The sequence below is a fragment of the Cupressus sempervirens genome, chromosome 9 (genome assembly GCF_028749045.1).
Source record: "Cupressus sempervirens isolate cs-2001-9-10 chromosome 9, ASM2874904v1, whole genome shotgun sequence".
NCBI classification, from domain to species: domain Eukaryota; kingdom Viridiplantae; phylum Streptophyta; class Pinopsida; order Cupressales; family Cupressaceae; genus Cupressus; species Cupressus sempervirens.
In genome coordinates, this window is record NC_143126.1 from 782,398,236 (window position 1) to 782,423,674 (window position 25,439).

A 25,439-nucleotide genomic window follows, 5' to 3' on the forward strand; every position below is an offset into this window, starting at 1 on the left:
CTTTTCCCTTTATATATACACTTCTCCCCCTTTTTGATATAAATTCCAAAGGTGTATATTTTATGTTAATACCAAAACATGACAAGAACTCAGAGTGTAGCTTCAAGATTAATACTATTATTTTATCCAAATTTTCTTGTAACACATTATTTACATGCAATGCAATCTGAACTTTTACTAATAACTCCATCATATGATCAGCTATGGAGAAGTTATTGTCATGGATGAGTATCTTAGCATGTGAAATGTGTGTTTGCAATCCATCCATGTTTGGAAGAATCATGCCTTGTATTTTAGCAAGTGTGGCCCTGATCTTGACTTCTTCCTTTAATAATTCTGCTTGAAAATTTGTTAGAAATTTGATCTTTGAGTAATGAGCAAAACTATAGCTTGGGTCAAGTGACAACTAGTGTGGACTTGCCTTCATATCTTCATCTATATTTGATAGTTTATCTTTAATTTCTTCTATGAAGATAGGTATATCACACAACTTGACAAATAATGAAGTGACATTATTTACAAATGTCTCCAATGAAACAAGAATAGTAGATAATTCTACTTGGTTTATTGCAATTTTTTGTGCTACTTGTTCCAATACCTTGTTCTCAAACTTTCTTTTTGTTCTTTGTAGCAACTTATCCTATCCATTCAAGTCTTCATTGAATTTCTAGACAACTTTTGATAACTTGTCCAAAATAGGTTATGTAGTATCAACTTCTATACTTAGTGCATTTAGAGATATGTCTTTTATATCTTCAAGCACTTGGGTTTGTCTTGTCTTCTCTTATCTAAGCTTTTTTTGCTTAGCTCTCTTTTGCAATAATTCTCCTAGGGTATTCATTTTATGAGGAATGAGAGTAGAGATATCCTATTTTGGAATAACTATAACCTCATCTAGATCAATTTCATCTTCTTTACCCTTACCCTTATCTAAAAATTTAGTACTCAGTTGAGACTTGTTCTCAACTGTAATTGTACTAGCTATGGATAGATGTGGAATAGAAACAATAGTAGAAACTAAGGGGCTAGAAAAAAATGTAGATATGGCACTAATAGTAGAAATAACTTGTTGTTGCATGATTGAACTTGATGATGGAGGAACTTGTGGCTTAGTAGATGAAGTGCTCAACACTTTTGTCAATGCAATATTTAGTTGAACAGAATGAAAGCTTGGTTGGGTGCTTGGTGTTGCAATGGTAGCCACAATCAACTTGGTAGAATCTTTCTTAGAGTCAAATTGCACTAAGGCTTTTCTTAGAGAATGAGGAAATGAGGCCATTACTACTGCTATAATCTTTTCTACAACAATTTCCTCAATGCTTTGAATCTCTAGTAGACTTCCTCCAATAGCTTCCTATTCTTCATCATCATCTAGATTTACATAATCTATTTCATCATCTTTTTTTTCCACATTCTCTTCCTCATTATCATCATCATCTTTTTCATTAACATGAATAACAAAATCACTAGGTTGATGTAGTTTGTAGATGTTCTTCCATGTGTTTGTTGCTGCCTTCACTACATATTCAATGTCTTCCATCAATATCATACGTATGTTTAATTTGAGAGTGAACTTTTTTTTATTCTCCTTCAACGATTCTTTTACCTCCTTTTCGCTAAGACTCGGCATGAATTGCCTCAAAATTTATTCAAAGATGTCTTTTGCAATCTTCTTTGCATGCTCCCATCTAGGTTTGATTGCTTGCATAAGCTCATTAGGAATTTTCTAATTAAACTCATCACGATAATACTTCCATTTTCCCAATTTGGTCATAATAGCATCTTCAATCTATCTTTTCTCATGTGCATTCCTTGATTTGTATTTTAGAGATTTGAAATATGCCATGCTAGTTCCTTCTTCCAATTTCTTTAACCTTTCTTGAATGTAGGTGCAGGCTTTTTGAAGATAATCTGCTCTGCTTCTTCTTCTCCTAACTTCAACTTTCTTTTGGTCTTAACTGACCTTCCTATAAACATAATAGGGGATGATTTGGTAGGTATGGTTATGATGACCTTTCCTTTCTTCGTGGGAGGCTCTTTCTTCTTAGATTCTACTTCTTCTTCATCCTCTGCATCATCTTCTTCAACACCATCACCTTTTCCTTTTGTTAGTAGGAGAGTAGAACTTGCTTGTCTTAGTTTTTCTATCCTTTTTCTTCCTTTGTCAACTACTTGACTAAGCTTAATTTCAAGCTATATTCTTGCCTTTACCTCATCATAGGTTCCAAAATATGTGTCTTTGGGATCTATAGGCTCATTCAACAATGCCTCAATGATATCTTTGGTGTCACCAATATTGACCTCATACTCTAGAGGTTTGACCCATGCTACTCTATGTTTGACCACTTGAATATACACTTTATCACAATTCACCATGAAATAAAAATCATCCTTCTAGTCTTCAACCAGTTTCTTGGGGATCCTATATCTATTATTCATCTTCTCTTTGAATTTTCCAAAGTAATTATCCATGATGCTTCCAAAATTATCTTCCATTTATGCTATATACTCATTTATTTGATATAAAATAGGTATGTCCTTTCTCCATACTACTGATCCTTTAGAAGGGAAGAATTTTTTCACAAAGAAAAAATAAACAAGTCAAGAGTGATCCAAACTTGCATGGATTGTTCTTGGAACTTTTGATGCTCTCCATGTTCTTATTGAACTGATTCAATAACAACTTAGCAAGTTCAAATAGCATGGTATTCTTCTCTACTTTGAGAGCCAAATTAACTACTTCACATGATACACTGTTGAGACAATTAGAGTTGTAGATCTTATGAGATATCATGTGGATTCCAAACTTTAGTTCTATGTATGTGATTCTACTTATCTTTATTCCTCTACCATCCCACTCGGCAAGAGTTTGCTTCTCTAGTTCAAACCAACCTAGGCTTTTGGTTGCTTTAGCTTTGGCCAACATTGGAAGACCAATGATTCTATGAATCATCTTCCTTGTGATCAAAATGGATTGATCTAACCATAACTTTCCATTGTGAACTCAACTAAGGATAAATCCTATCCATTTTGTAACAAAATCCCTTGGCATATGTGAAATATGCATTAAGCCCTTGGCTTCCAAATGTTGATGTTTATGTTTTAGAATGCCCTTAACACATTACTTGTTCAATGCCTCATTCATCTCATGATTACCTAGCTCTTGAATAGAAAAATGATAATATGAACAAATATCATGCATAAGAAATACCTTGGGTAGAATCTATGATTGTGCACTAGTTGGATCAAGTGCTCCTGCATTTTTTAGACTCATCTTGAAGTTTAGTGCCTTGAAATTTCTTCCTTGAACCAAAATTTTAGACCCTTTCTTTGTTTTGCTACTTGAAGATGCCATGCTTGGTAGGGTTTCTGAAAACTCAAAATTTCTCCCATAAAAAATGCTCAATTCACTTGACGGCTTTTAAAATCTCTCTACACTATTAGCTCTATAAATTTGTGGTGAAAATAATGCCTTCAATTTCTTGCTTTTAACAAATTTCCATTAATACATAGTAGATATACTTGTTTAGTGATAATTTTTCATCTACTCACTTCAGTCTTTAATGCTCAATAAACATTCATAGCTCAGTAGAATCATAACTCAGGGTCCACATACAATGCTTTAGTGTGTCCCAACCTTTTGCAGTAGGATCTTGTGACTTGAACTAGCTTGGTAAGGTCTTGAGTTTTTGTAACCACTCAGTGATCCTTGTGCATCTTGAATGCCGATATGGATCTCTTCTTCTTGCTAGGTGGAGCTAATGAAGGATGTTTTCTTTATAATCTTAGTTCTAGTTATTCCAATAGGGATTCAAGTTGATATGATTGAGTCACCCAACTCTTGAATGACATATGCTTCATGACTTGGGCTTGCATTCTCAGGAGATTTTGGCATCCATTGTTGCTTCATCTTCTTTCTGATATTGTCAGCTTTTTCTTTCTTTTCATCTTCAACTCTTCCTATGTTCATGCAATTCTTTGCAAGATGTCCAAGTTCTACACAAATAAAATATCTTCTAGTGGTGTCTCTTTTCCTCATGTGATGTTTCATACCATTTTCTCCATTGTGCCCAAATTCACTACTGTAGTGGCATCTACACCATGTGTTCTAGTCCCATCCAAATATTGTTTCCATAATCTATTTTGTTGGATTCAATTTCTTAGTTTTGCATTTAGAAGATTTGTGTCCTTATTTATTGCAACTATAGCATTTTCATTCAAACTTAGATTTCTCTTTACATTTACTTGCTCTATGTCCATGCTTATTTTAGTTGTACCATTTTCTATTGAATTTTGCTTTACCATCACTCCAACATTTGTTTGATGTATGACCTATCTTACGACAATGATTGCAAGTAGGCCTTTGATTCTCTTGAGCTCCTTGTTCAGAAGAGTCACCTTCTTTTGTGTATCCTATTCTAGATTTTCCTTTGTGTCTTTACTGACTTTTTTCATTCAACTGATTCATTCTTTCATGAGATTTCAATATCCTTTCATAGGTTTTCTTTTTAATATTGATATCATTCTACAATCTTTCATTTTCTGATCTTAGATTCATGAGTTCTTCATTTGCATTGGTGAGCTGATCAATGAAGTATATTTATTGAAGGGATAAATGCTAAATTTCATTTTTCTTTTCTTCTATCTCTTCTTTGGCTTTGTTCTTTTCTTTCATGACTTCACATAATCTCATTGATTGGATTTCTTACTCTCATCATAACTTTATGATTTCTTCTTGAAGATTGGATTTCTTTTCTAATAGGTCTTTGATTACTTCATTAGCTTCATTTGAATTTATATCTAGGTAGATATCTTCAATTCTTTCTTCAACGTAGAGATTATCATTCATGTGTACTACAAGATATTTTCTTCTTTTCAATGATTGATAGAGTTGCTCCTTTTCTTTCTTTAGTTGCCCAATGACCAATTCAAGATCTAATTTTTTATTTTCAATAGCCTTATCTAGCCTGTATACCTCCATTGCCTCTGATCTTTTCTCAAGATGTCAAACTCCTTTTGTTAGAACCACAATGCTCTAATACCAATTGTTGGAAATATTAGGTAGATAGGTTATTGAGAGGGGAGGGGTGAATCAATAACAAATACAACTTAATCTTACTTCACCAATTAATCCTTCATATAATATTTTGATCTAATTGCATGCATGAGAGAATGAAAGAAAATAAACACTCATAGTAGTTTGACACAAGACATGGTGACCCAGAAAACTTCTAATTAGAAAGTAAAACTAGGGTAGGGATAATACCCACAAGCTTTAGTATTGTAGTATAAATTTGGCCTATTAAGGCTTACAATTGATCACTTCTGATGATCTTCCCTATTAGGAGCAATAAGGACTATGAGATCCACCTTATCAAAGGATTTACAAAACATACAATGAAGTATGCACTCGATTAAGAGATTTATCAAAGATTCTTAAGTCTACCCCATTAAAAGATTTGACCAATACACCTATTAGGATGAACCAGTGATTGATCTTTGATTTGTAACTTGATTTTTTGGTTGAGATTCCTTGAAATGTAATGATCACCTTCTTGTGATAGATAAATCTTTATTGTCCCTTATACTACTTGTAGCCTTCCTTAATTCACGCTTTTGCTCATAACATACACTTCTATTCATCCAATTGAATATGGTACAATACATTGCATATATACCAATCTAATTCATTACCTTCTTGAGTTGACTACAATACCAATTTCACCATAATTCATAAAGTTGGCCCAACTTATGTAACTCAGGTTCTAAAGACAAACTCAGTGATGTTCTAATACTTAGCAACTACTATCAACACTCAACATCATCTAGCACTTGGTTGATGAAGAGGCTCAATTCATATTGATCACTTCTAAGTAGCTTGAACTCAATCAACACTATATGACTTAGTGAACACTATGAAACTTGGCATATACTAAATCACTCAGTTGACACTCCATGGCTTGGTCAACATTGGATTTACATCGCTAACACTGTGAGCTTGGTAGACACTACAAAACATGGTTAATACTATGTAACTCAATTAACACTATGAATCTCAGTTAACACTAGAGTTTTCATCACTTATACTAAACAACTTGGGAAACACTACTACACTTTTTATGAATTGTACATAGAGTTTGAAGCTCAGAAGAAACTATAAAATTTAGTGGAAACATAACCAATTGACTAAGTGTGAGTCACTAATAGAAAAATAAACCTTAATGTCAACAAAGAGGTCCTACCCATGTAACTCTAGGTTTGACTACCTGAATATGTACCTTATCATAGTCTACAAGGAAACATATGTCTTGTTCATAGTATTCTACTAGTTTCTTAGGGATTCTAAATCTACTTTGCATCTTTTCCTTGAAAGTTTTAAAGTATACATCCATGAATCCTTCAAATTTGTCTCCCATTTTAGTTATGTACTCATTAATTTGATATACAATTGGTCTTTCCTTCTTCCATATGACATTACCCTTGGAAGGAAATAATTTATGAACAAGAAAGAATAAGTAGACTAAAAGTGAACCAAACTTAAATGTATTTATATTTGATGCCTAAATGTTTTCCATATTTTTGCTCAACTAGTTTAGCTACAACTCAACAAGGTCAAAGGAAAGATTGTTCTTGACTACCTTGTAAACCAAGTCCATAACTTCACACAGAACGTTGTTTGGTTAGCTTGAACTATATATCTTATGTGCAATCACATGGATACCAAACTTGATTTCCATGTTAGTGACACCATTTAGTTACATTCATCTTCTTTGCTAGCTCAACCTAGCCTGGAGATTTGGTTTCCTTGGGTCTATCAAGCACATGAAACCTAATAACCATGTGAATAATTTTCTTCATGCTCTTGATGTGTTGGTCAAGCCAAAATTACATATTATGAACACAACTCAAGATGAACCTAATCCACTTGATTTGAAAGTTCTTTAGCATATGTAGAATATGGGTTAAGTCCTTCACTTCTAGATGTTTGTGCTTAGGTTTGAGGTTTCCATCCACACACTATGTCTCATATGCTTGATTCATCTCTAGTGTTCCCAATTCCTGAATTGAATAGTGATAAAAAGATCTAATGTCATGAATTAATAGTACCTTTAGTGGAATTTGTGAGTGTGCACCAATTGGGTCTAATTCCTCTACAATTGTAGGACAAAGCTTGAGCTCTAGGGCTTCACACACCACATTCTTTACTACCATCTTGGATCCCTTCTTAATCTTGCTACTAGATGAGGATGCCATAATTCTCAGTGGTGGAAGCATAATCCTTTGTGAATTCACTCAAAATTTCTTGGGGGCTCAAGGTTTCTCTGCTTTATCCACTCTTGAATTCATGGTGAAAAAATGAAAATGTTCAATTCTTCCTTTTATTTAAAAAATATTCTTTAACTCACTATAAATGCATCATACAACAAACAACTTAGTTATAGCCTATTTAACTTGACAGGAATGAAATGCTCGTCTAATACCTTTGGTAATTGTCTAGTCTTCAAATGAGCAAGCATAAACTTGGTTAGGTATCAGAACTCAATATACACCATCTACATCCAAGCTTAGTTAGAATTAACTTTTGACTATGCTTGACTTCACTCGGTTAGGTCATGCAACTCAAATTTTTCTCGATTATGTCTAAGAAACTTGGTACAAACTAACATTGAACTCTGTGATCCCAATGCATTTGAAATGGTGATTTAGATCTTCTTGCTTGTTTGACTAGAATTGATATAAGATGTTTATTTTGAATCATAGTTCCATTGATCTCCATGGATAATTAGCTTGAAGTGGTTGAATCAACCAACTCATTGACTTGGGTGTCAATGCCTTTTTGACTTGAATTCTCTAGAGATTTCTTTACCCATTGCTACTTCATTTGATTTCTAATATTTTTGGCCTTTTCTTTCTTTTCATCTTCAACTATAGCTTGGTTCACATAGTTCTTTGCTTAATGACCAAGTTCTTTTCCTACAAAACATCTCTTTGTAGCATTTCTCTTCCTCATGTGAGTTCTCATGTGATTTTCTCCAATGTGTCTATTCTCACCACATAAGTGACATCTATACCATGTGTTATAATCCCAACTAGTTTACATTCCATGACTAGCTCAATTTACATTGTTTGAAAGGTTTACTCTATGGAGGTCAACAACAATGTAACCAACCAAATGACTAAGTGTTTTGGCACTAATTAACAACTATTTTGGCCATAAGGTCAACACATGCATCCTTTCTCAATGAATCTTGGAAAGGGGAGATGCCCCTAAATTACCTCTCAAATACTCAAAAGCAACCTTAGGAAATGGCTTTGGGAATATCTTTTCAATTTTCTCATTAGATTTCACATACTCTAATCTTACTTGTTTTTGTTTTACTTTCTCCCTCAAGAAGTGATACTTGATAGATATATGCTATTTTTGTCATGCATTACATGATTCTTTGATATGTTAATAGTGTTAACCTTATGGTAAAACTATTTGGTAGTTGGTGCCAAAACACTTGATCATGTGATTGGTTACATTTGTAAGGAAACTCAGGTGTGGAAACAGCTTCCTACACTAATCTCTTAAGAGAAGTATGGTAAAAATATTATTAAAATCTTTACACTTACAGATTCAATAGCATGTAAACAACAATGTTTCAGCCAACCAAGCATAAAGAAAATAGATAGAGAAAGAAACACATAACACAAAGATTTTTCGGTGGGGAAAAACCTTTCGATAAAACAACCCCACCCCTCCAGAACCTGCACAATGTATTATCTTCAACACAAGGTTACAATACACTTGCAATGCAAGTTCAACAGCGAAAATAGAAGACTCCATTAGCAACTTACGGTACCAACAATACACTTTTTCGCATCCCTCCTCTTTACAACCCTAAAAATGCTTATAACATGCGCTTCACTTTAGGGATACTCCCAAAGGTAACCATATTAGGGTTTTACCATTCTCTGAGAAAATAGGAACCCCAAAAATTTTTTTGAGGTGATGCCTCGAACCCCACTATTGGGGTAGAGTGTACAGTACTCAAATTTATTAGTTGCCAGATGCCTTCACCTGTCATTGAATCTTCCTAACATAGGTCTTACGTGTCATAGGAATCTGTCATAACTATTTTAGCAATGATCTCCTTATACACAATTCAAGATGCCAACACATCAACATTATTTGCAAGAAATACATTTTACAAAACAAATAATAAGAATAGGAATTATCCAAGGTTGAGACACCTTATTCCTAACAACATTGTTACCAAGCCTCATAATGTAAACCAAGAAGTTATACTATAAAATAAGCTTCACAATGTAAACTAAGTAGTTATAGTGTCAACCAAGTAGAAAGTAAGTGTTAATCAAGAAAAGAAGACACACAGTATTAATCAAGCTATCTATGTTAACCAAGTAGAAAGAAAGTAGTTATGACCGAGCTATAGTGTCACTTACCTCTACAGTGTCAACCAAGTTCTACAATATTTTTTGAGACATCAATGTTAACCAATTTTGAGCTACTCCTAAGTAATAAATGTGGACCAAGCACTAGTATCAACCATGTATAAGAGCTTTCCAAGTTCATTATGTTGCCAAGTGTCAGTACATGACCCGAGTGGTCTTTAGAACCCAAGTATCAATAGTGAGATGACTTGATGAATATTGTTGAATATGATGTTGTATATGACTCTAAAAGATAATTATTTGAATTGGTATATATGAAAGAGATCTTGTCAAATCCAAATATGATGATATGAAGTAAGGAAGCTAGTATGAATTCAAATTATAAGACTAAAGGCTACAAGTAGTATAACGAAAAGTAGAGTCTCGTCCATTACATGAAGGTGATCATTTATACATCAAAGGAATTTCATTGACCAAAATGAGTTGCATAGTAGAGATCAGCTAGTGGTTTATCCTCATAGGCATATCAATTTGATCCTCTAACAAGGTAGACTTAATAGTCTTATGCAGAATCTCCTAATCAAGTGCATACTTCATTGTATTGTATAAATCCTTTCTCAAGGTGGACCTAATAGTCCTTATTGCTCCTAACATGGAAGATCACTAGAAGTAGTCAATTGTAAGCCTTAACATGCTAACTTTATACTAAATTAATAAAGCTTGTGCATATCATCCTCACCCCAGTTTTACTTTCTATTTGGAAGGTTTTTGGGTCACCAAATATTTTGTCAAGTGTTATGAATATTTTATTGATTTTATTCTTTAATGCATGCAATTAGATCATATTAGTTAATTCATGAATTGAAGTTATAATTGTATTGGTTCTTGATTCACCCTGCTCCCCTCTCAGTCACCTAGCCTACCATACATTTCTAACAACTAATATTAGAGCATTGGTTCTCACATCAGAAGTTTAGTATCTTGAGAAAAGATCAAAGGCAATGGAATTGTATAGACTAGAGAAAGCTATTGAAAATTAAAAGTTGGATCTACAATTGGCCATGGATCAATTCAAGACAATGAAGGAGAAACTCTCTAAATCTTTACAAAGAACAAAAGAACTAGCAACAAAAATGAATGAAAATCTCTACATAGAAGAAACAACTAAAGACATTTTTTGAGATAGAAGTCTAGATGAAGCTATTAACCAAAAATGCCTTCCTGCTAAAATTTGATACAAAGTTATAAGCATAACCTAATGTTCATATATTTGAAAATTCAAACATTAGGACATGCAGAAATACTTTGGCTATATGAGCTATATCCTAAAGTCCCAAGGTTAATTTATGTTTTAATAATTCTACAAGGCCACAACTTTCCCATTGTCAGATCTTTCTGAATCTGCAATCATCACCTTGTCACCTTTTGGAGTTAAACAGATTTTATGGAAGGTGACAAAGCAACAAATGGACATGTAGCAAGGTGGACCCTCTTCCTTACTTCTGACAAAGTGCATCATAAATCTTCCTTGCCATCGATCTTCCTAGGATCAATGGTCCTCACTATGTTGTTATAGAAAGCTATAAGTATTTTAATTCATGTGACATAGCGAGTACTTGCCATGTGGGTTTAGTGACATCATTCCCTTTGTGGGCCAAAAAAGTAAAAAAATTTCAAATAGGTTGGCATACGAATGGGTTTCAATTAGTTTGGTTCCTAGCATAGTAAGTAAATTGGTTGCATGTTCTTGGGCTTTTAGATGAAAGAAGATCCATGTCTCTTGTTATGTCACTATAGAAAATTGATCAATCTTTAGTTATAGTGACATAACAAGGTCTTGACATGTGTCCTTGATGGGCCCAATTTCTTCAGATCGTGGAGGTTGAAGAGTCAAAACTATGATGATATGATATTGCGATCTAGTGTAAGATCAAGGTGCTAATTCTTGAAGTCGTTGACGTTACAATATTTAGATATTGTAACATCATAATAATGTATGGTCATGTGAGGTGGTAAGAAGGATTATGATCTTACAATATATGGTTGTTGTAAGATCATAGGTGCAGCTGCAAAGGTCTTCTAAAAACACAAAGTTGAAGATTTGTATTAGCATTGTGACAATCATAAAGAAAATTCAAGGGTGGCTCGATGTTATGATAAATTGATGACCGTAAGATAATAGAGATTATTAAGAGTGTCTCCAACCATAAGATACATTAACAGTTGTAAGATCATAAGATATTAAGTTTAATATAATAAAGGTGTTTTACTTGTCCTATTTGGAATAGAAAAGGGTTTCTATCCAATGGAATTGTTGGAAAGGTACATAATGGATGTTGAAAATTATTGACCTATTGATACATCTGACTTGGCATGCTGATAGTGAAGAAGAAACAACTCTTTAATGGTGGATCAGATTTTTTGATCATTTGTAGATTTCTTTCAGTATCCCTATACTTAGTAAATGCAAAAGGAGCATGCACTCATCACCTCATTATCCATCTACCCAACTATGCATTGATTAGCATCGTTTCAGTCACTTCAGGGTTTACTCCAGTCAAGGTTTCCATGATTTTAATTCCTCTCTAAGTGTACCAAATCAAATCTATTATTTGGATCATCTTGATTATTTTCTGAGCACTTAATGGTAGTGGTTGTGGAGTAACTTTAATAAGAAATATCTCAGTTATGCTTGAACTACAAAAGAAAATTTGTAATTCTTTCTTATGGTTGACACTTCTTTGTTTTCTTTGGCATTGCTCTGGCATGCCACTATAAACCCCATTGGCCTTTAAACTATATGGTATTATGCCTTATCTCCTTTGGCCATTGATGTATTGTGAAAGATATATTTTCCTATGATTAGTGTATTGTGGATATCTAAAATTTTGCATGACTGTATCTCTTTGAGCTATGAATGATATATAAGTGAATCTCATCTTCCTTGTGTCATTTATTTGGGTATCTAATTTGTTTGTCATTATTAGATTAAAACAAGTTTGGATGTGTATATCTTTGGTGTCATGATGGTTCAAAAGTGCATGTATGGGTAGAGATTGGTTTGAACACTCTATTTTGGTACATCACCTCCTTATAATAGATTAGGTAGTTTTCTTCTATGCATTCCTTCTCCCTTTTCCTCTCCAAGAGTAGTTAGGTGCATCTTGATAGCAAAGGAAGTTGGCCTTCTCCAAAGACTCAACCTGATAGTTCAAGTTCCATAGCTTGGAGTTTGTTTCCATGTTTCACAAGGTTGTCCTTAGGTTAAAAAATTTGGAGAAGGGTGCAAACTTTTGTAACAACAATTTTTGGCATGTCAGGTGGGACAAATCAATTTAAGCTACATAAGTCCCTTGTATAGCCAATTGATTTTTATACACTAAGAATTTGGGGGTCATTCTTAGTGAAATCAGCCTTTGGAAGTGTCTAATCAAACACCACGGTGACTTTAGTGCACTTCTTCTGATTTCATATCGACACAGTGCTGGTGTATAAGGTTCATCTTTAATCTTTATGATTTCTTAAAAGTTTTTATATGAAATTGTAGTTTTTTATGAAGCTCTAATCATGAAACTCTTTCATAGAAATAATTACTATTTCCCCCCATATCATGAAAATCTTGCTCGTCAACCCTCATGTTATCAATTTCAATAGGAGACTTGATGAGATTGTAACGCAAGTGGCTACAACAAGAGAGGAGGAAATAGGGCTCCAGTTAGCTCATTTTTAGATTGAGGAAGTAGAGATAGTCCCTTCTCCAAAATATGTCATTCCAAGCTTCAAGAAGCCCCCTCCCACTCCTATGCAAAAAAATTGGCTTGGTCATGAGCCTTTCACACCAATCACCATTTCACTCTTTAAGTATGGAATGGTTGTATAGACTTTGAATGGTCCAAATATGGAGTTTTTGAGGAGTGAAAACAAGCCCACAAGGCTTCCATGGGAGGAGTTACAGCCTACTGAGGAGGTAGAGAACATAGTTTCCAAGCCAAAGGAAGAGGATTCAATCCCCTTATCTAAAAATCTTCCTTCCTTTGTTGGAGAGGAAGAAGAAAAGGTAGTTCCTTCTCTTGAGGAACAAATTATGGATTTTGAGCCCTTACTAGAGGATGGACATCTATTGTTGGAAAAGGGAGAAGATCATTCACTGTAGTAGACAGTCCTCCATGATGTGGAGGATAGAAAGAGAACATCAAGGATAGTTCTATCCTAAATAAGGAATATGCCAACTTGCATGAGGTTTCCCCTCAACCTATACATGTCCTTGCAACTATAATAGATGAGATCAATAATGAGGATGATATTTTGGATGAGTTGGATTCTATCTACTCTTTCATGTATATTGAGTCATCATCTCATATATATGAAGAGCATGTTCCACTAGTACATCAACAAGTGGGAAGTCACACCATACTAGTAGCTCTAGAGGAGGTGGCTTATGAGCATCATGAGCAAGATGTGGAGATCATTTCTTCACAAGAAGAGGAGAAGCCACTTCCAAACTAGTAGAATACCAAGGTTGTAGAGCACAACAATGTGGTCAAGGCTGATTTCTTAGACCCAGTGCCATCTAGGGGATGCCCCATAAGGCATCTAGCTTAGAAAAAAATCAACAAGTTGTCCCCGGTCATGCTCACTCTGGAGCATGAAGATAAAAATCACAAAGAGGAGCAAGTATGTTTTACTCCACAAGGTAATACCCTAGTGCGAGAAAGCTTCATGATTTTCAGAATTGGGAGGAAGGTATTTCATGTACCAATGTGTTTGTCACACTTACTACTATTTTCAGCTACCCTTATGCAAGGAAGAAAGAGTCAACTGGTGAGGAAGGGTAGCTACTTCAAAAAACTAGTTAATTGGTTTGTTTGACCTTGCATATATGTGAATTTCTATACATAGTTAGAGTAGTTTGATTTCAATTTTGTTCCTTATTCCTAAGAAGTACCGAGCACATGTTTTGTTGTAGAGAATTTTGAGATCACAGAGGGTTATAGTTTTTAGTATCATGGTTTTTGGTGGGGTGGATTTTCACATTTTTTGACTCTATAGCCCAATAGATGCTTTAGGTCACTGGTCATATGCATAGAAAGCTTGCATCCCCCTTGAGTCACCAAAATTATTAACCAAAAATGCTTTCCCACCAAAATTTGGTACAAAGGCCTAAGCATACCCTAATGTTCCTATATTTGAAAATTCAAATATTAGGGCATGCAAAAATACTTTGGTTATATGAGCTATATCCTAAAGTCCCAAGGTTAATTCATGTTTTAATAATTCTACAGGCTACAACTTCCCCACTGTCAAATCTTCCTAAATCTACAGTCATCACCTTGTCACCTTGTGGAGTTACAAATATTTTATGGAAGGTGACAAAGTGACAAATTGACATGTAGTAGGGTGGACCCTCTTCCTTAGTTCTGATGAAGTGCATCATACATCTTCCCTACCATTGATCTTCTCAGGATCAACAGTCCTCACTATGTTGTTATAGAAAACAGTGAGTATTTTAATTCATATCACATAGCAAGCACTTTTGACATGGATTTGGTGATGTCATTCCCTTGGTGGGCCACAAAAGTAAAATTTTATTAGACAAGTTGGCATACAAACGGGTTCTAATTGGTTTAGATCTTAGCATGGTCAATAAATTAGTTGTATGCTATGGAAAATTGATTGATCTTTAGTTATAGAAACATAGCAAGGTCTTGACGTTTATCCCAAATGGGCCCAGTTTCTTTGGATTGCAAAGGTTGAAGAGTTAGAACTATGATGATATAATCTTACAATCTGACATAAGGTCATGGGGATAATTCTTAAAGCCACCGATGTTACAATATTTAGCTATTGTAACATTGTAACAACGTATGGTCATGGGAGGTGGTAAGAAGGATTATGATCTTATAATATGTGGTTGTTGTAAGATCATAGGTGCAGCTATAGAGGTCTTCCAAAGGCATGAAGGCAAAGGTTTGTCATAGCATCATGGCTATCATAAGATCGTAAAGAAAATTCAAGGGTGGCTCGATGTTATGATAAATTGACAATTGCAAGATCATAGACATTATTAAGAGCATCTTCGACTATAAGATACATTGACAATCATAAGATTGTAACATCTTATGTTGGCTATAATAAAGATGTTTTACTTGTCCGAGCTAGAATAGAAAAGGGTTTTTGTCTAATGGAATTTTAGGAAAGTACATAATGGATGTTGAAAATTATTCACCTATTGATACATCAGACTTGGCATGCTGATAGCAAGGAAGGAACAACTCTTTAATGGTGGATCAGATTTTTTGATCATCTGCATATTTTTTCAACATCCCCATACCTAGTAAATGCAAAAGGAGCATGCACTCATCACCTAGTTATCTATCTATCCAACTATGCATTGATTGGCATCATTTCCATCAATTTAGAGTTTACTCTAGTTTGGGTTTCCATGATTTTCATGCCTCTGCAAGTGTACCAAATCAAATCTATTGTTTGGATCATCTTGATTATTCTCTAAGTACTTAATGGAAATGGTTGTGGAGTAAATTCAGTGAGAAATATCTTAGTTATGCTTGAACTATAAAAGCAAAGTTGTAATTATTCCTTATGGTTATCTTCTCTATTTTCTCTAGCATTGCTTTGGGATGCCACTATAAACCCCTTTTTCCTTTGAACTCTATGGTATTTTTCCTTACCTCCTTTAGCCATTGATGTATTGTGAAAGACCTATTTGTCTCTCATTAGTGTATTTTGGATATCTGCAATTTTGCATGATTGTATCTCTTTGACACATGAGTGATATATAAGTGAATCTCATCTTCCTTGTATCATTTATTTGGGTTGTCTGATCTATATGTGATTTGTAGATTAAAAAAAGTCTAGATGTGTATATCTTTTGGTGTCATGATGGTTCAAAAGTGTATGTATAGGAAGATATTGGTTTGAGCACTCTATTTTGGTGCATCACCTCCTTAGAATAGATTAGGTAATTTGCTTCTATGCATTCCTTCTCCCTTTTCCTCTCCAAGAGTAGTTAAGTGCATCCTGATAGAAAAGGAAACTAACCTTCTCTAGAGACTCAACCTCATAGTTCAAGTCCTATAGCTTGGAGGTTGTTTCCATGTTTTCCTTAGGAAAAAACTTTGGAAAAGGGTGCAAACATTTGTGACAACATATCTCAAGATAGAATATAAAATTCAATCAATTGCACTATGTGAAGCAATCAAACAAAAGAAGAAAGGAATGGAATATAAGCTCAAAGTTGAAGAAGACAAAAGAAAAATGGCTAGAAAACTTGAAGAAAGAACATTTGAGGTTCTGAAGCTTACAAAAAATCAACTAGAAATGATAAATCAATTAGTGATTGCAAACTAGGAAGCAAATAGAAAAGATTTAGAGATCACAAATTTAAGGCTACAGAATGAATAATTGAAAAATGTGTTAAGGCATGAAAAGGAACTCATAGAGAGGTTGAACAAACCAAATGAAGCAATCAAGCACTTTGAAGACATGACAACATCACCTAGAACAAAGGACACCTTTGGACTTGGATAGAACAAGAAATCTTCATCTACTAAATAAAGTGAATCATCAAAAAGTGGAGAACACATGAATGCAAAATCAAAAGAAAACCTATATGTCATTATTATAGAAATTTGGTCACACAAACAATATTTGCAAAAGCAAAAATGGTTAGAAAATTCATTAACTAAATCAAGTGGTAATTATTTTAGTTGCAAGAAAGTAGGATATCAAGTACATGAATGTAGATGAAAAAAAAATGATTCAACTAGAAAGGTATCTAAATTTCAAGATCATTGCTATAATTTTCAAAAGTATGGAATAGGGCTTATGAGTAAAAACTTAAGAAAAAGTCAAACTAGTTACCTAAAAAACAAACTCATACAACAAGTAAAGGCAACTCCTACAATTGCGATTACAATATATGGTACAATTGTCACTATCATGGAGAGTATAGGCACATTTGAAAGAATTTCATCAAAACACATTTCAGAGAAAATTACAATAAATAATTAAATAGAGAGATAGTATGTTTTAGTTGTCTTAAAGTTGGACACATCAATAGAAACTACAAAACTAGAACACCAACACTAGGAAATCGAAGTGACAAACTTGAAGGAAAGAAAACATGGATAGAGATAGTAAGAGATGGAAGCCATAGAGCAGATGAAAATATGATCACCCAATTTGTTGGATCAAGTGATTACACTACATCTCACTAAAGAAAGAAGGTATGTAGGAATTGCATACTTAATGATATAGATTTTACATCAGTTCCTAGCATAAGATTGGTGAAAAGTCTTATCTATACAAATAAAGACATATTAAGAACTATTAGAAATAGAAAATAAAAAAGTATTGAGCATCAGTGGTATAGTCTATATTGATCGATCCTTGTAGTATAGATTGTGTGATCAAATAATTTTATACAATGATTGAGTGAATTGGTTATGGCTGAGTGCTTAACCTTGACAGAGATAAAATAGAGATTGAGCTCACTATCATGCACCAAGTACAAAGACATTAATTACAAACCTAAAAATTAAAAGATCAAAGGCATATTTCAAATTTGAGCATTCATTTCTACTCACCATGTGATCAAAGATATCATAAGAAGATTTAATGGAAATCAGAGCAATCAAAGCAACTAGAGAAAATAATCTCATTGAAATATCAATGAATTTGTCAAGTGAAGTAATTACTACTATTAGTGCAAAGAAAAAATATTCAATGAACTTTTTTTTAAAGATTTAATTAAAACCCTTGTACAAAATGGCATCTTGAAGTGAAATGGTGAAGGATAGAAGTGCACAAATCATTAGGAATGATCAAAGACCTCACTCTAACTTAATAAAATAACTTAACATTGAAACCCCTATTGATGATATTCGAGAATTGTCATCAATTCTACCTTGAGTCTTGCCTATTCAAGACATAAAATCATGCTACCAATGTAAGATTGGAGAAATTAGAGATTTTGAAATTAGGGCAGCATATGAGAGGTTATGCATTGATGGAATCCTAAAAGATGAATTCAAGATCATTGTTGATAGAGGGCTTACATGTGACCTAGGATTTCCAAAAGTTTTTAAGGTTGAATGGATCAAGATTGTTCTTAAATGAGTTCATGGCATGAAGATTTTCTTGGTAGGAGGCCAATCAAGATCAACAAGGCAATCATTCAAAGGGTAACTGGGCACCCTACAGATGAAGGGTGCTCCCCTTAATACCATAAACTCATAATAGAAACAAATAAACAACAAAAAATGTGAGAACAAATTATGGACATCTTATAATTGCCACAAATGGGGAATTACAAAATTCACAAATAGAGTATGCTAACCCAAATGGACACCTTCATTATAGTAATCTACTAGAAAATGTTGTGAACTATCACCTAGAGTTCTTCTAGACAATGTTAAGGCCTTTCTTAAATAGGCAATTTTATGCCTCCTAGGAAGGTTCTAGATGCTCAAAATTAATACCTAGGGCCGATAGGAACTAACAATACATATAGAGTTATCCAAATACATCTTTGAGATTTATTTTAGAAATTTCAGGTAGCCCAACTTTGGAAGGCCATAACTCTCAAACTGTTTCTCTGATTGGCTATTATAACCATTTTTTATAAATGTTAGTTCTTGATCTATATGCTTGAAGCTATGCAAGCACCCTTCCCTTGAGTTTTTGGACCTCATTCATGCACTCTAAGGCCTCCAATGATGAGCCTGAAGATTTTTCTACAAATTTTTCCATTGAAAATATGTAACAACTTCTCTCATACTTAAGTTAGAGCAATGAGATTTTTATGGAAGGCTTATAATTCTAAAATGAACTTTCATATAGAAAATGAGATCATTCTAAGCTCATATGAAAAAATTACTAAAAATAGTAAGCTCCCATAAATAGTAATCACCCTATCTACTAATCCTTATTAAAATAGAAAAGACTAAAAATAAAAATATTTTTAGGTGATGCAAGATTGCTCTTACACCTAGGATGCTCCTGCATCACCTGCATTAGACCGACCAAAAAGCATAAGGAGTAGAACAAATAATGTGATTGAAAAATTGATTAAGGTGAAGTGGAATGGTTGTGGTATGTCAATTAACGACATTGAGGACGCATTAATTGAATTTTTTGTTCATGTGATTGCACACAAATTCTATCAATCAAACAAATTGAAAAATATATGTTGTGTAGTAGTGGATTTGGGCTACAAAATGGTAAAGAAATATTATTCATATGATCTTGTTGAACTACAACCTTATGAACTCACAAGGAACCTAGAAGTAGTGAGAAAAGAAAAGAACACCTCTTGTAAGTTTGGTTCCCTATTAGTTTGTATATTTTTCTACGTACAAAATTATTTCCCTACCATTAGAAGGATTGGATGGGATAGGAATAGGACTACTATGGAGTAGCTGAGTGACCTAATAAATAGGTTGGGAGATTATTTTTAGGTAGTGATGGATAATTACTTTGAATAATTTAAAGTAAAATGAACAATAGAATGAGAATTCCAAAATCAGTTGTAGATAGATATTATGATGAAATATATTTCATAGTGGACATAGATTTTTTATATACATGGGTAGTATTATCAAGGGTAGCATGGTTGAGGCCAATTCCTATGAGGTAAATGTAGATGATGTACTTGCAAAAATTATCACACTCTTGGAAAAAGATATTGATGCTATTATCGAGAAATTTGGTACATACGAGACTATTATTACTAAGTTAACTACAGAATCTAGCACACCTAAGGAAGGGAAGAAAAGGAAAAGAAAAGTTGTCAAGGCTAGTATCAAAGAACAAGGAAAAGGGTTAGGACAACCCATAGAGGTTGAGGAAGGAAAAGACAAGGAGCTTGCAATTGTGAAGCCAAAGGCCACATAATAGAAAAAGGTTGTAATAATAGAACCAAAGGTAAAGGCATATCTTAAGAAAGACGTGCAAGAAATGGTGACAGCACAAAGGCCAAAGGGAAAGGTGATCATCACTAGAAAGAGGTCAGCACAACCTCCTACCAAGATAATAATAGGGAGTCCATCAAAGAAGAGGAAGTAGACAGAAGGACAAGCTAAGCCCAAGAGGAAAATGATAGTTGCACGAGAGGAGGAAGATGAAGAAAAGACTAAGTTTGATGAGACTAGTAAACTTCAAGTAGTAAAAAAACTCCCTCCAATGACTATGGATCAGGTATGTGCAAAACTGATAGAATCTGAAAGCATTCTAGGATTCAAAGACATTTAGTATAATTCTTTGAATAATGATGAACAAGTTAATCTTGAAGGCACAATGATTGACATGATGATCAAATTTAGGTGCACACCCCTAGTATTAAGAATTGGATTTCCAGTGGGATTGTACAAAAGAGTGGATGCCAAGTGGAAATGGGCATTGTCCACTTAAAAACAAATAAGAAAGACAATATTTGCACAAGTTATGTCAGATTTAGGGAAGACACATATGTCTATAGCCCTTAAATATTTTGTCAAGAAGTTTATGCTGAGGGATGGTGCATATAATTTTTTTAAGAATAAAGGTCATGAAGTTGACAAAGACAACATTAGAGTATGGTTAGAAGCATTTTGGGTGCTTATTCCATCAATAGAGGAGAGGGAAGGTCAAGATGCTATTGAATCTATAGATGAATAGAAGAAAGAAGTGGCCAAGCTGATAGAGGATATTCAACAACTTGTTATGAGTATGAATAGAAAGGCACTATAATAATTGAAGATAACACTAACAACCCTCCACCTAATCAAAATATATTGATGATGCGGACACAACCGAAGAACAGAATGGAAACAACAGAAAAGGGAAATTATATTAACTGAGAAAATAAGCTAGTAAAACCAGTACAGGAAAATAAACTTCAAAACATGCCTTAAGGGCTTACAATAGCATAAATCTGGAGATAATTTCTCCTTATGGTACCTCCTCTCAAACTCCACTCCGAACTACCTTTTAGAATGCCAAAAATCTCCTTAAATAGACCCCGAAGGGTTAAGGACTAGGAGTACATTCTAGAAAGTGCTAGTAGGCATCCACCGATGAAATAGAAGGTTCCAGAAGCTGTGTTAGAAGTCAGTGCAAATCTAGAAGAATCCAGAAATGGTAACCGAACTTTCGGGAGGCATAACTTTTGAACTGTAGCTCCGATTGACGAACCGTTTACATTTTCAGAAAGCTCTCGAAGCACTCTATAGCCCTATGGACAAGCTTCACTCGTCCCACATTTTTTGACCCTTTTTGAGGTCATTTAATACCCCAAACCTGACTTTGAAGCATTCTTAGGAGGTCTCCAAAACCCAAAAAATTGCAATAACTTTCAAACCATGGGGCCTATTAGCCTGATTCTTTTTTTGGAATGCTCTAAATCATGATTACATTCATCTAGCCAATTCACACCTTCTAGTTTACCGAAATGATGGCCCAAATACATGCTCCTATTTTTTTGAGATTTTTAAACGCACTGATAGTTGAACTATGAGAGTTGGAACCTTTATTTGAGCCAAATGGGTATCAAAAAATGTAAAGAAATGAAACAAAAACTAAGTCTAAGTACATTTTTTTTGGGTGACACAGGATTGCCCTTATACCTCTGGATGCTCCTGCATCAGACACCCAGGGTAGATTGAAAAGTGACCCTGTCACTTTATGGATGGTAGAGGAAATCCCAAATGGGAAACCTTATCTGCTGAAATCCAAGTTGAGTCCTCGATCGACCGTCCTTTCTATTTGACCAAATACTCTTCATACTGCCTGTTTCTGGTACTCCTACCCACACGATGGTCTAGAATGTCTTCTATCTCCTCCTTCTTAGAAGCAGGAATTGGACATGGCTCTAAAACCAGCTCCTCATCTGCACCATCATCATGATACTCTGTTAAATTTGCAATCTTGAAAATGGGAGAAATGTGAATACCATCTAGCAGCTCCACCTCATATGCATTTCCTGAGTCATGTTTCTTCAAAACTTTGTAGGGGCCAAATTTCTTCATTTTCAACTTGTTGTAAGTACCAACTAGAAATCTTTCTTTTCGTAAGTGCACCATGACTAGATCCCCTACTTGGAATTCCTTATGTCTTCTCCTTTGATCAGCCCTAGCTTTATACTCTTGATTCATCTTGATAATGTATGCTTGAACCTCCTCATGTAGACGCTTGATGTGTTCAGCAAATTCCTCAACTTCAGCACTTGTCCTCTCCCCTTGTTCTATCTTCCTCAATTCTGGTGCAGTCCTTGGGCTATTCCCATATACAATTTGAAATGGTGATTTTCTAGTACTCCTATTTACAGAGTTATTATAAGCAAACTCTACCTGTGGTAGAATCAAATCCCATCCCTTGGGCTTATCTCCAACTAAACATCTCAGCAAATTGCCTAGACTTCTATTTACCACTTCTGTTTGGCCATCAGTCTGTGGGTGATGCATGGAACTGAATTTCAAGTCTGTTCTCAACTTCTTCCACAATGTCCTCCAAAAATACCCCACAAATTTAGTATCTCTGTCAGAAACTATACTCCTTGGAAGACCATGTAGTCTTACCACCTCTTTGAAAAACAAGTCTGCAATATGGATAGCATCATGAGTTTTGTGGCATGGAATGAAATGTGCCATTTTGGAGAACCTATCAACCACCACGAATACTGAGTTATTACCCCTTTGTGTCCTTGGAAATCCAAGAACAAAATCCATACTTATGTCCTCTCATGGCCTTGATGGAACAGGCAATGGCTGATATAGGCTAGTATTTTGACTAAACCCCTTGGCAACTTGACAAACCTGGCAACTCTGTACAAACTTCTTCACATCCTGTGTAATTTGAGGCCAAAAATAATGTTCTCTAAGAATGGCAATGGTCTTATCCTGACCAAAATGTCCTGCCATCCCTCCACTGTGTTTCTCCTTAATCAGCTTTTCCCTCATGGAACTCCTTGGAATGCACAATTGACTACCTTTGAACAACATGCCATCCTGAATCAAATAGTCTAACCACTTGGTTCTATCTATAGCAACAGGTTCTTTACAAGCTTTCCATGCTTCAGCAAAATCAGGATCCTCGGGGTACAAATTCTTGAGTTCATCAAACCCAACTACTTCAACCTGCATTGTTGTAAGCAACAACTGTCTCCTACTTAGTGCATCTGCAACCTTGTTAGATTTTTCACTTCTATGCTTCAACACAAATGTATAACTCTGCAAGAATTCTACCCACTTCATATGCCTCTGATTCAATTTACCTTGGCTATTTAGGTACTGTAATGCTTGATGATCAGTATACAAAACAAATTCCTTTGACAATAAATAATGCCTCCATTTCTTTAAGGCTTGAACTATTGCATAGAACTCTTGATCATAAACAGAATACTTCTTTAAGTGTTCCATTTATTCTCATGAGAGATGGATTCATGTTGAATCACTACTCATGAAACATGGGTCATTGAGTTTGACTCAAAATCACACAGTTAAATCCTGATATTCATATCACAATTTGACTAGCTGTGGAAATTATCTCCTACTTATCAATTGATGAGCTTAAGGGGCTTTCTAATGAATGGTTCATAAGGCACAACACTTGGTGAAGGTTTTGCAAATGGGGTTGCAAGCTTTGGGTTTAACTATGGAGGAAACTTCGTAGTTAAGCGCGCTCAGGCTGGAGTAGTACTGGGATGGGTGACCTCCCGGGAAGTCCCGGTGCTTCACCCCTGTGAGCATCACCTAGATCCAATGAGTGCTAAGTGTTCCATTTATTCTCATGAGAGATGGATTCATGTTGAATCACTACTCATGAGACATGGGTCATCGAGTTTGACTGAAAATCACACAGTTAAATCCTGATATTCATATCACAATTTGACTAGCTGTGGAAATTATCTCCTACTTATCAATTGATGAGCTTAAGGGGCTTTCTAATGAATGGTTCATAAGGCACAACACTTGGTGAAGGTTTTGCAAATGGGGTTGCAAGCTTTGGGTTTAACTATGGAGGAAACTTCGTAGTTAAGCGCGCTCAGGCTGGAGTAGTACTGGGATGGGTGACCTCCCGGGAAGTCCCGGTGCTTCACCCCTATGAGCATCACCTAGATCCAATGAGTGCTAAGTGTTCCATTTATTCTCATGAGAGATGGATTCATGTTGAATCACTACTCATGAAACATGGGTCATCGAGTTTGACTCAAAATCACACAGTTCAATCCTGATATTCATATCACAATTTGACTAGCTGTGGAAATTATCTCCTACTTATCAGAATACTTCTTCTTTGCATCATTCAATTTTTCACTAAAATATGCAATAGGCTTACCTTCTTGGCTTAATACAGCCCCAATAGCGTTACCACTAGCATCACAATCCACCTGGAATACTTTTCTAAAATCTGGAAGTGCCAACACAGGCTGTTCAGTCACCTTCTTCTTCAGCAATTCAAAACTTCTCGTAGCTGCTACAGTCCATTTGAACTCTTTTCTATCCCCTCTTATTGTATCAGTTAGGGGTGCACATATGCCACTGAAATTCTTAATAAACTTCCTGTAAAAACTAACCAGACCATGAAATGATCTTACCTTAGTAGCAGACCTTGGAGTAGGCCATTCCAAGATGGCTTTTACCTTCTCTGGATCCATTTTGAGACCTTCAGGTGATATAACAAATCCCAAATAGACTAACTCCCTTTTTGCAAAGACACACTTCTTTAGATTAATTAACAGTTTCTCTTCCCTTAGCCTTTCAAGGACACCACAAATATGCAGTAAATGTTCTTCCAAAGTCTTGCTGAAAATTAAAATATCATCCAAATAGACAATAACAAATTTTCCCAAGAACTTCTTAAGTAACTCATTCATGAGCCGCATGAAGGTGCTTGGGGCATTCGTCAATCCAAAGGGCATGACTAACCACTCATAAAGACCCGCCTTGGTCTTGAAAGCTGTTTTCCACTCATCTCCTTCTCGAATCCGTATTTGGTGATAACCACTCTTCAGATCTATCTTTGTGAAGTACTGAGCTCCACTC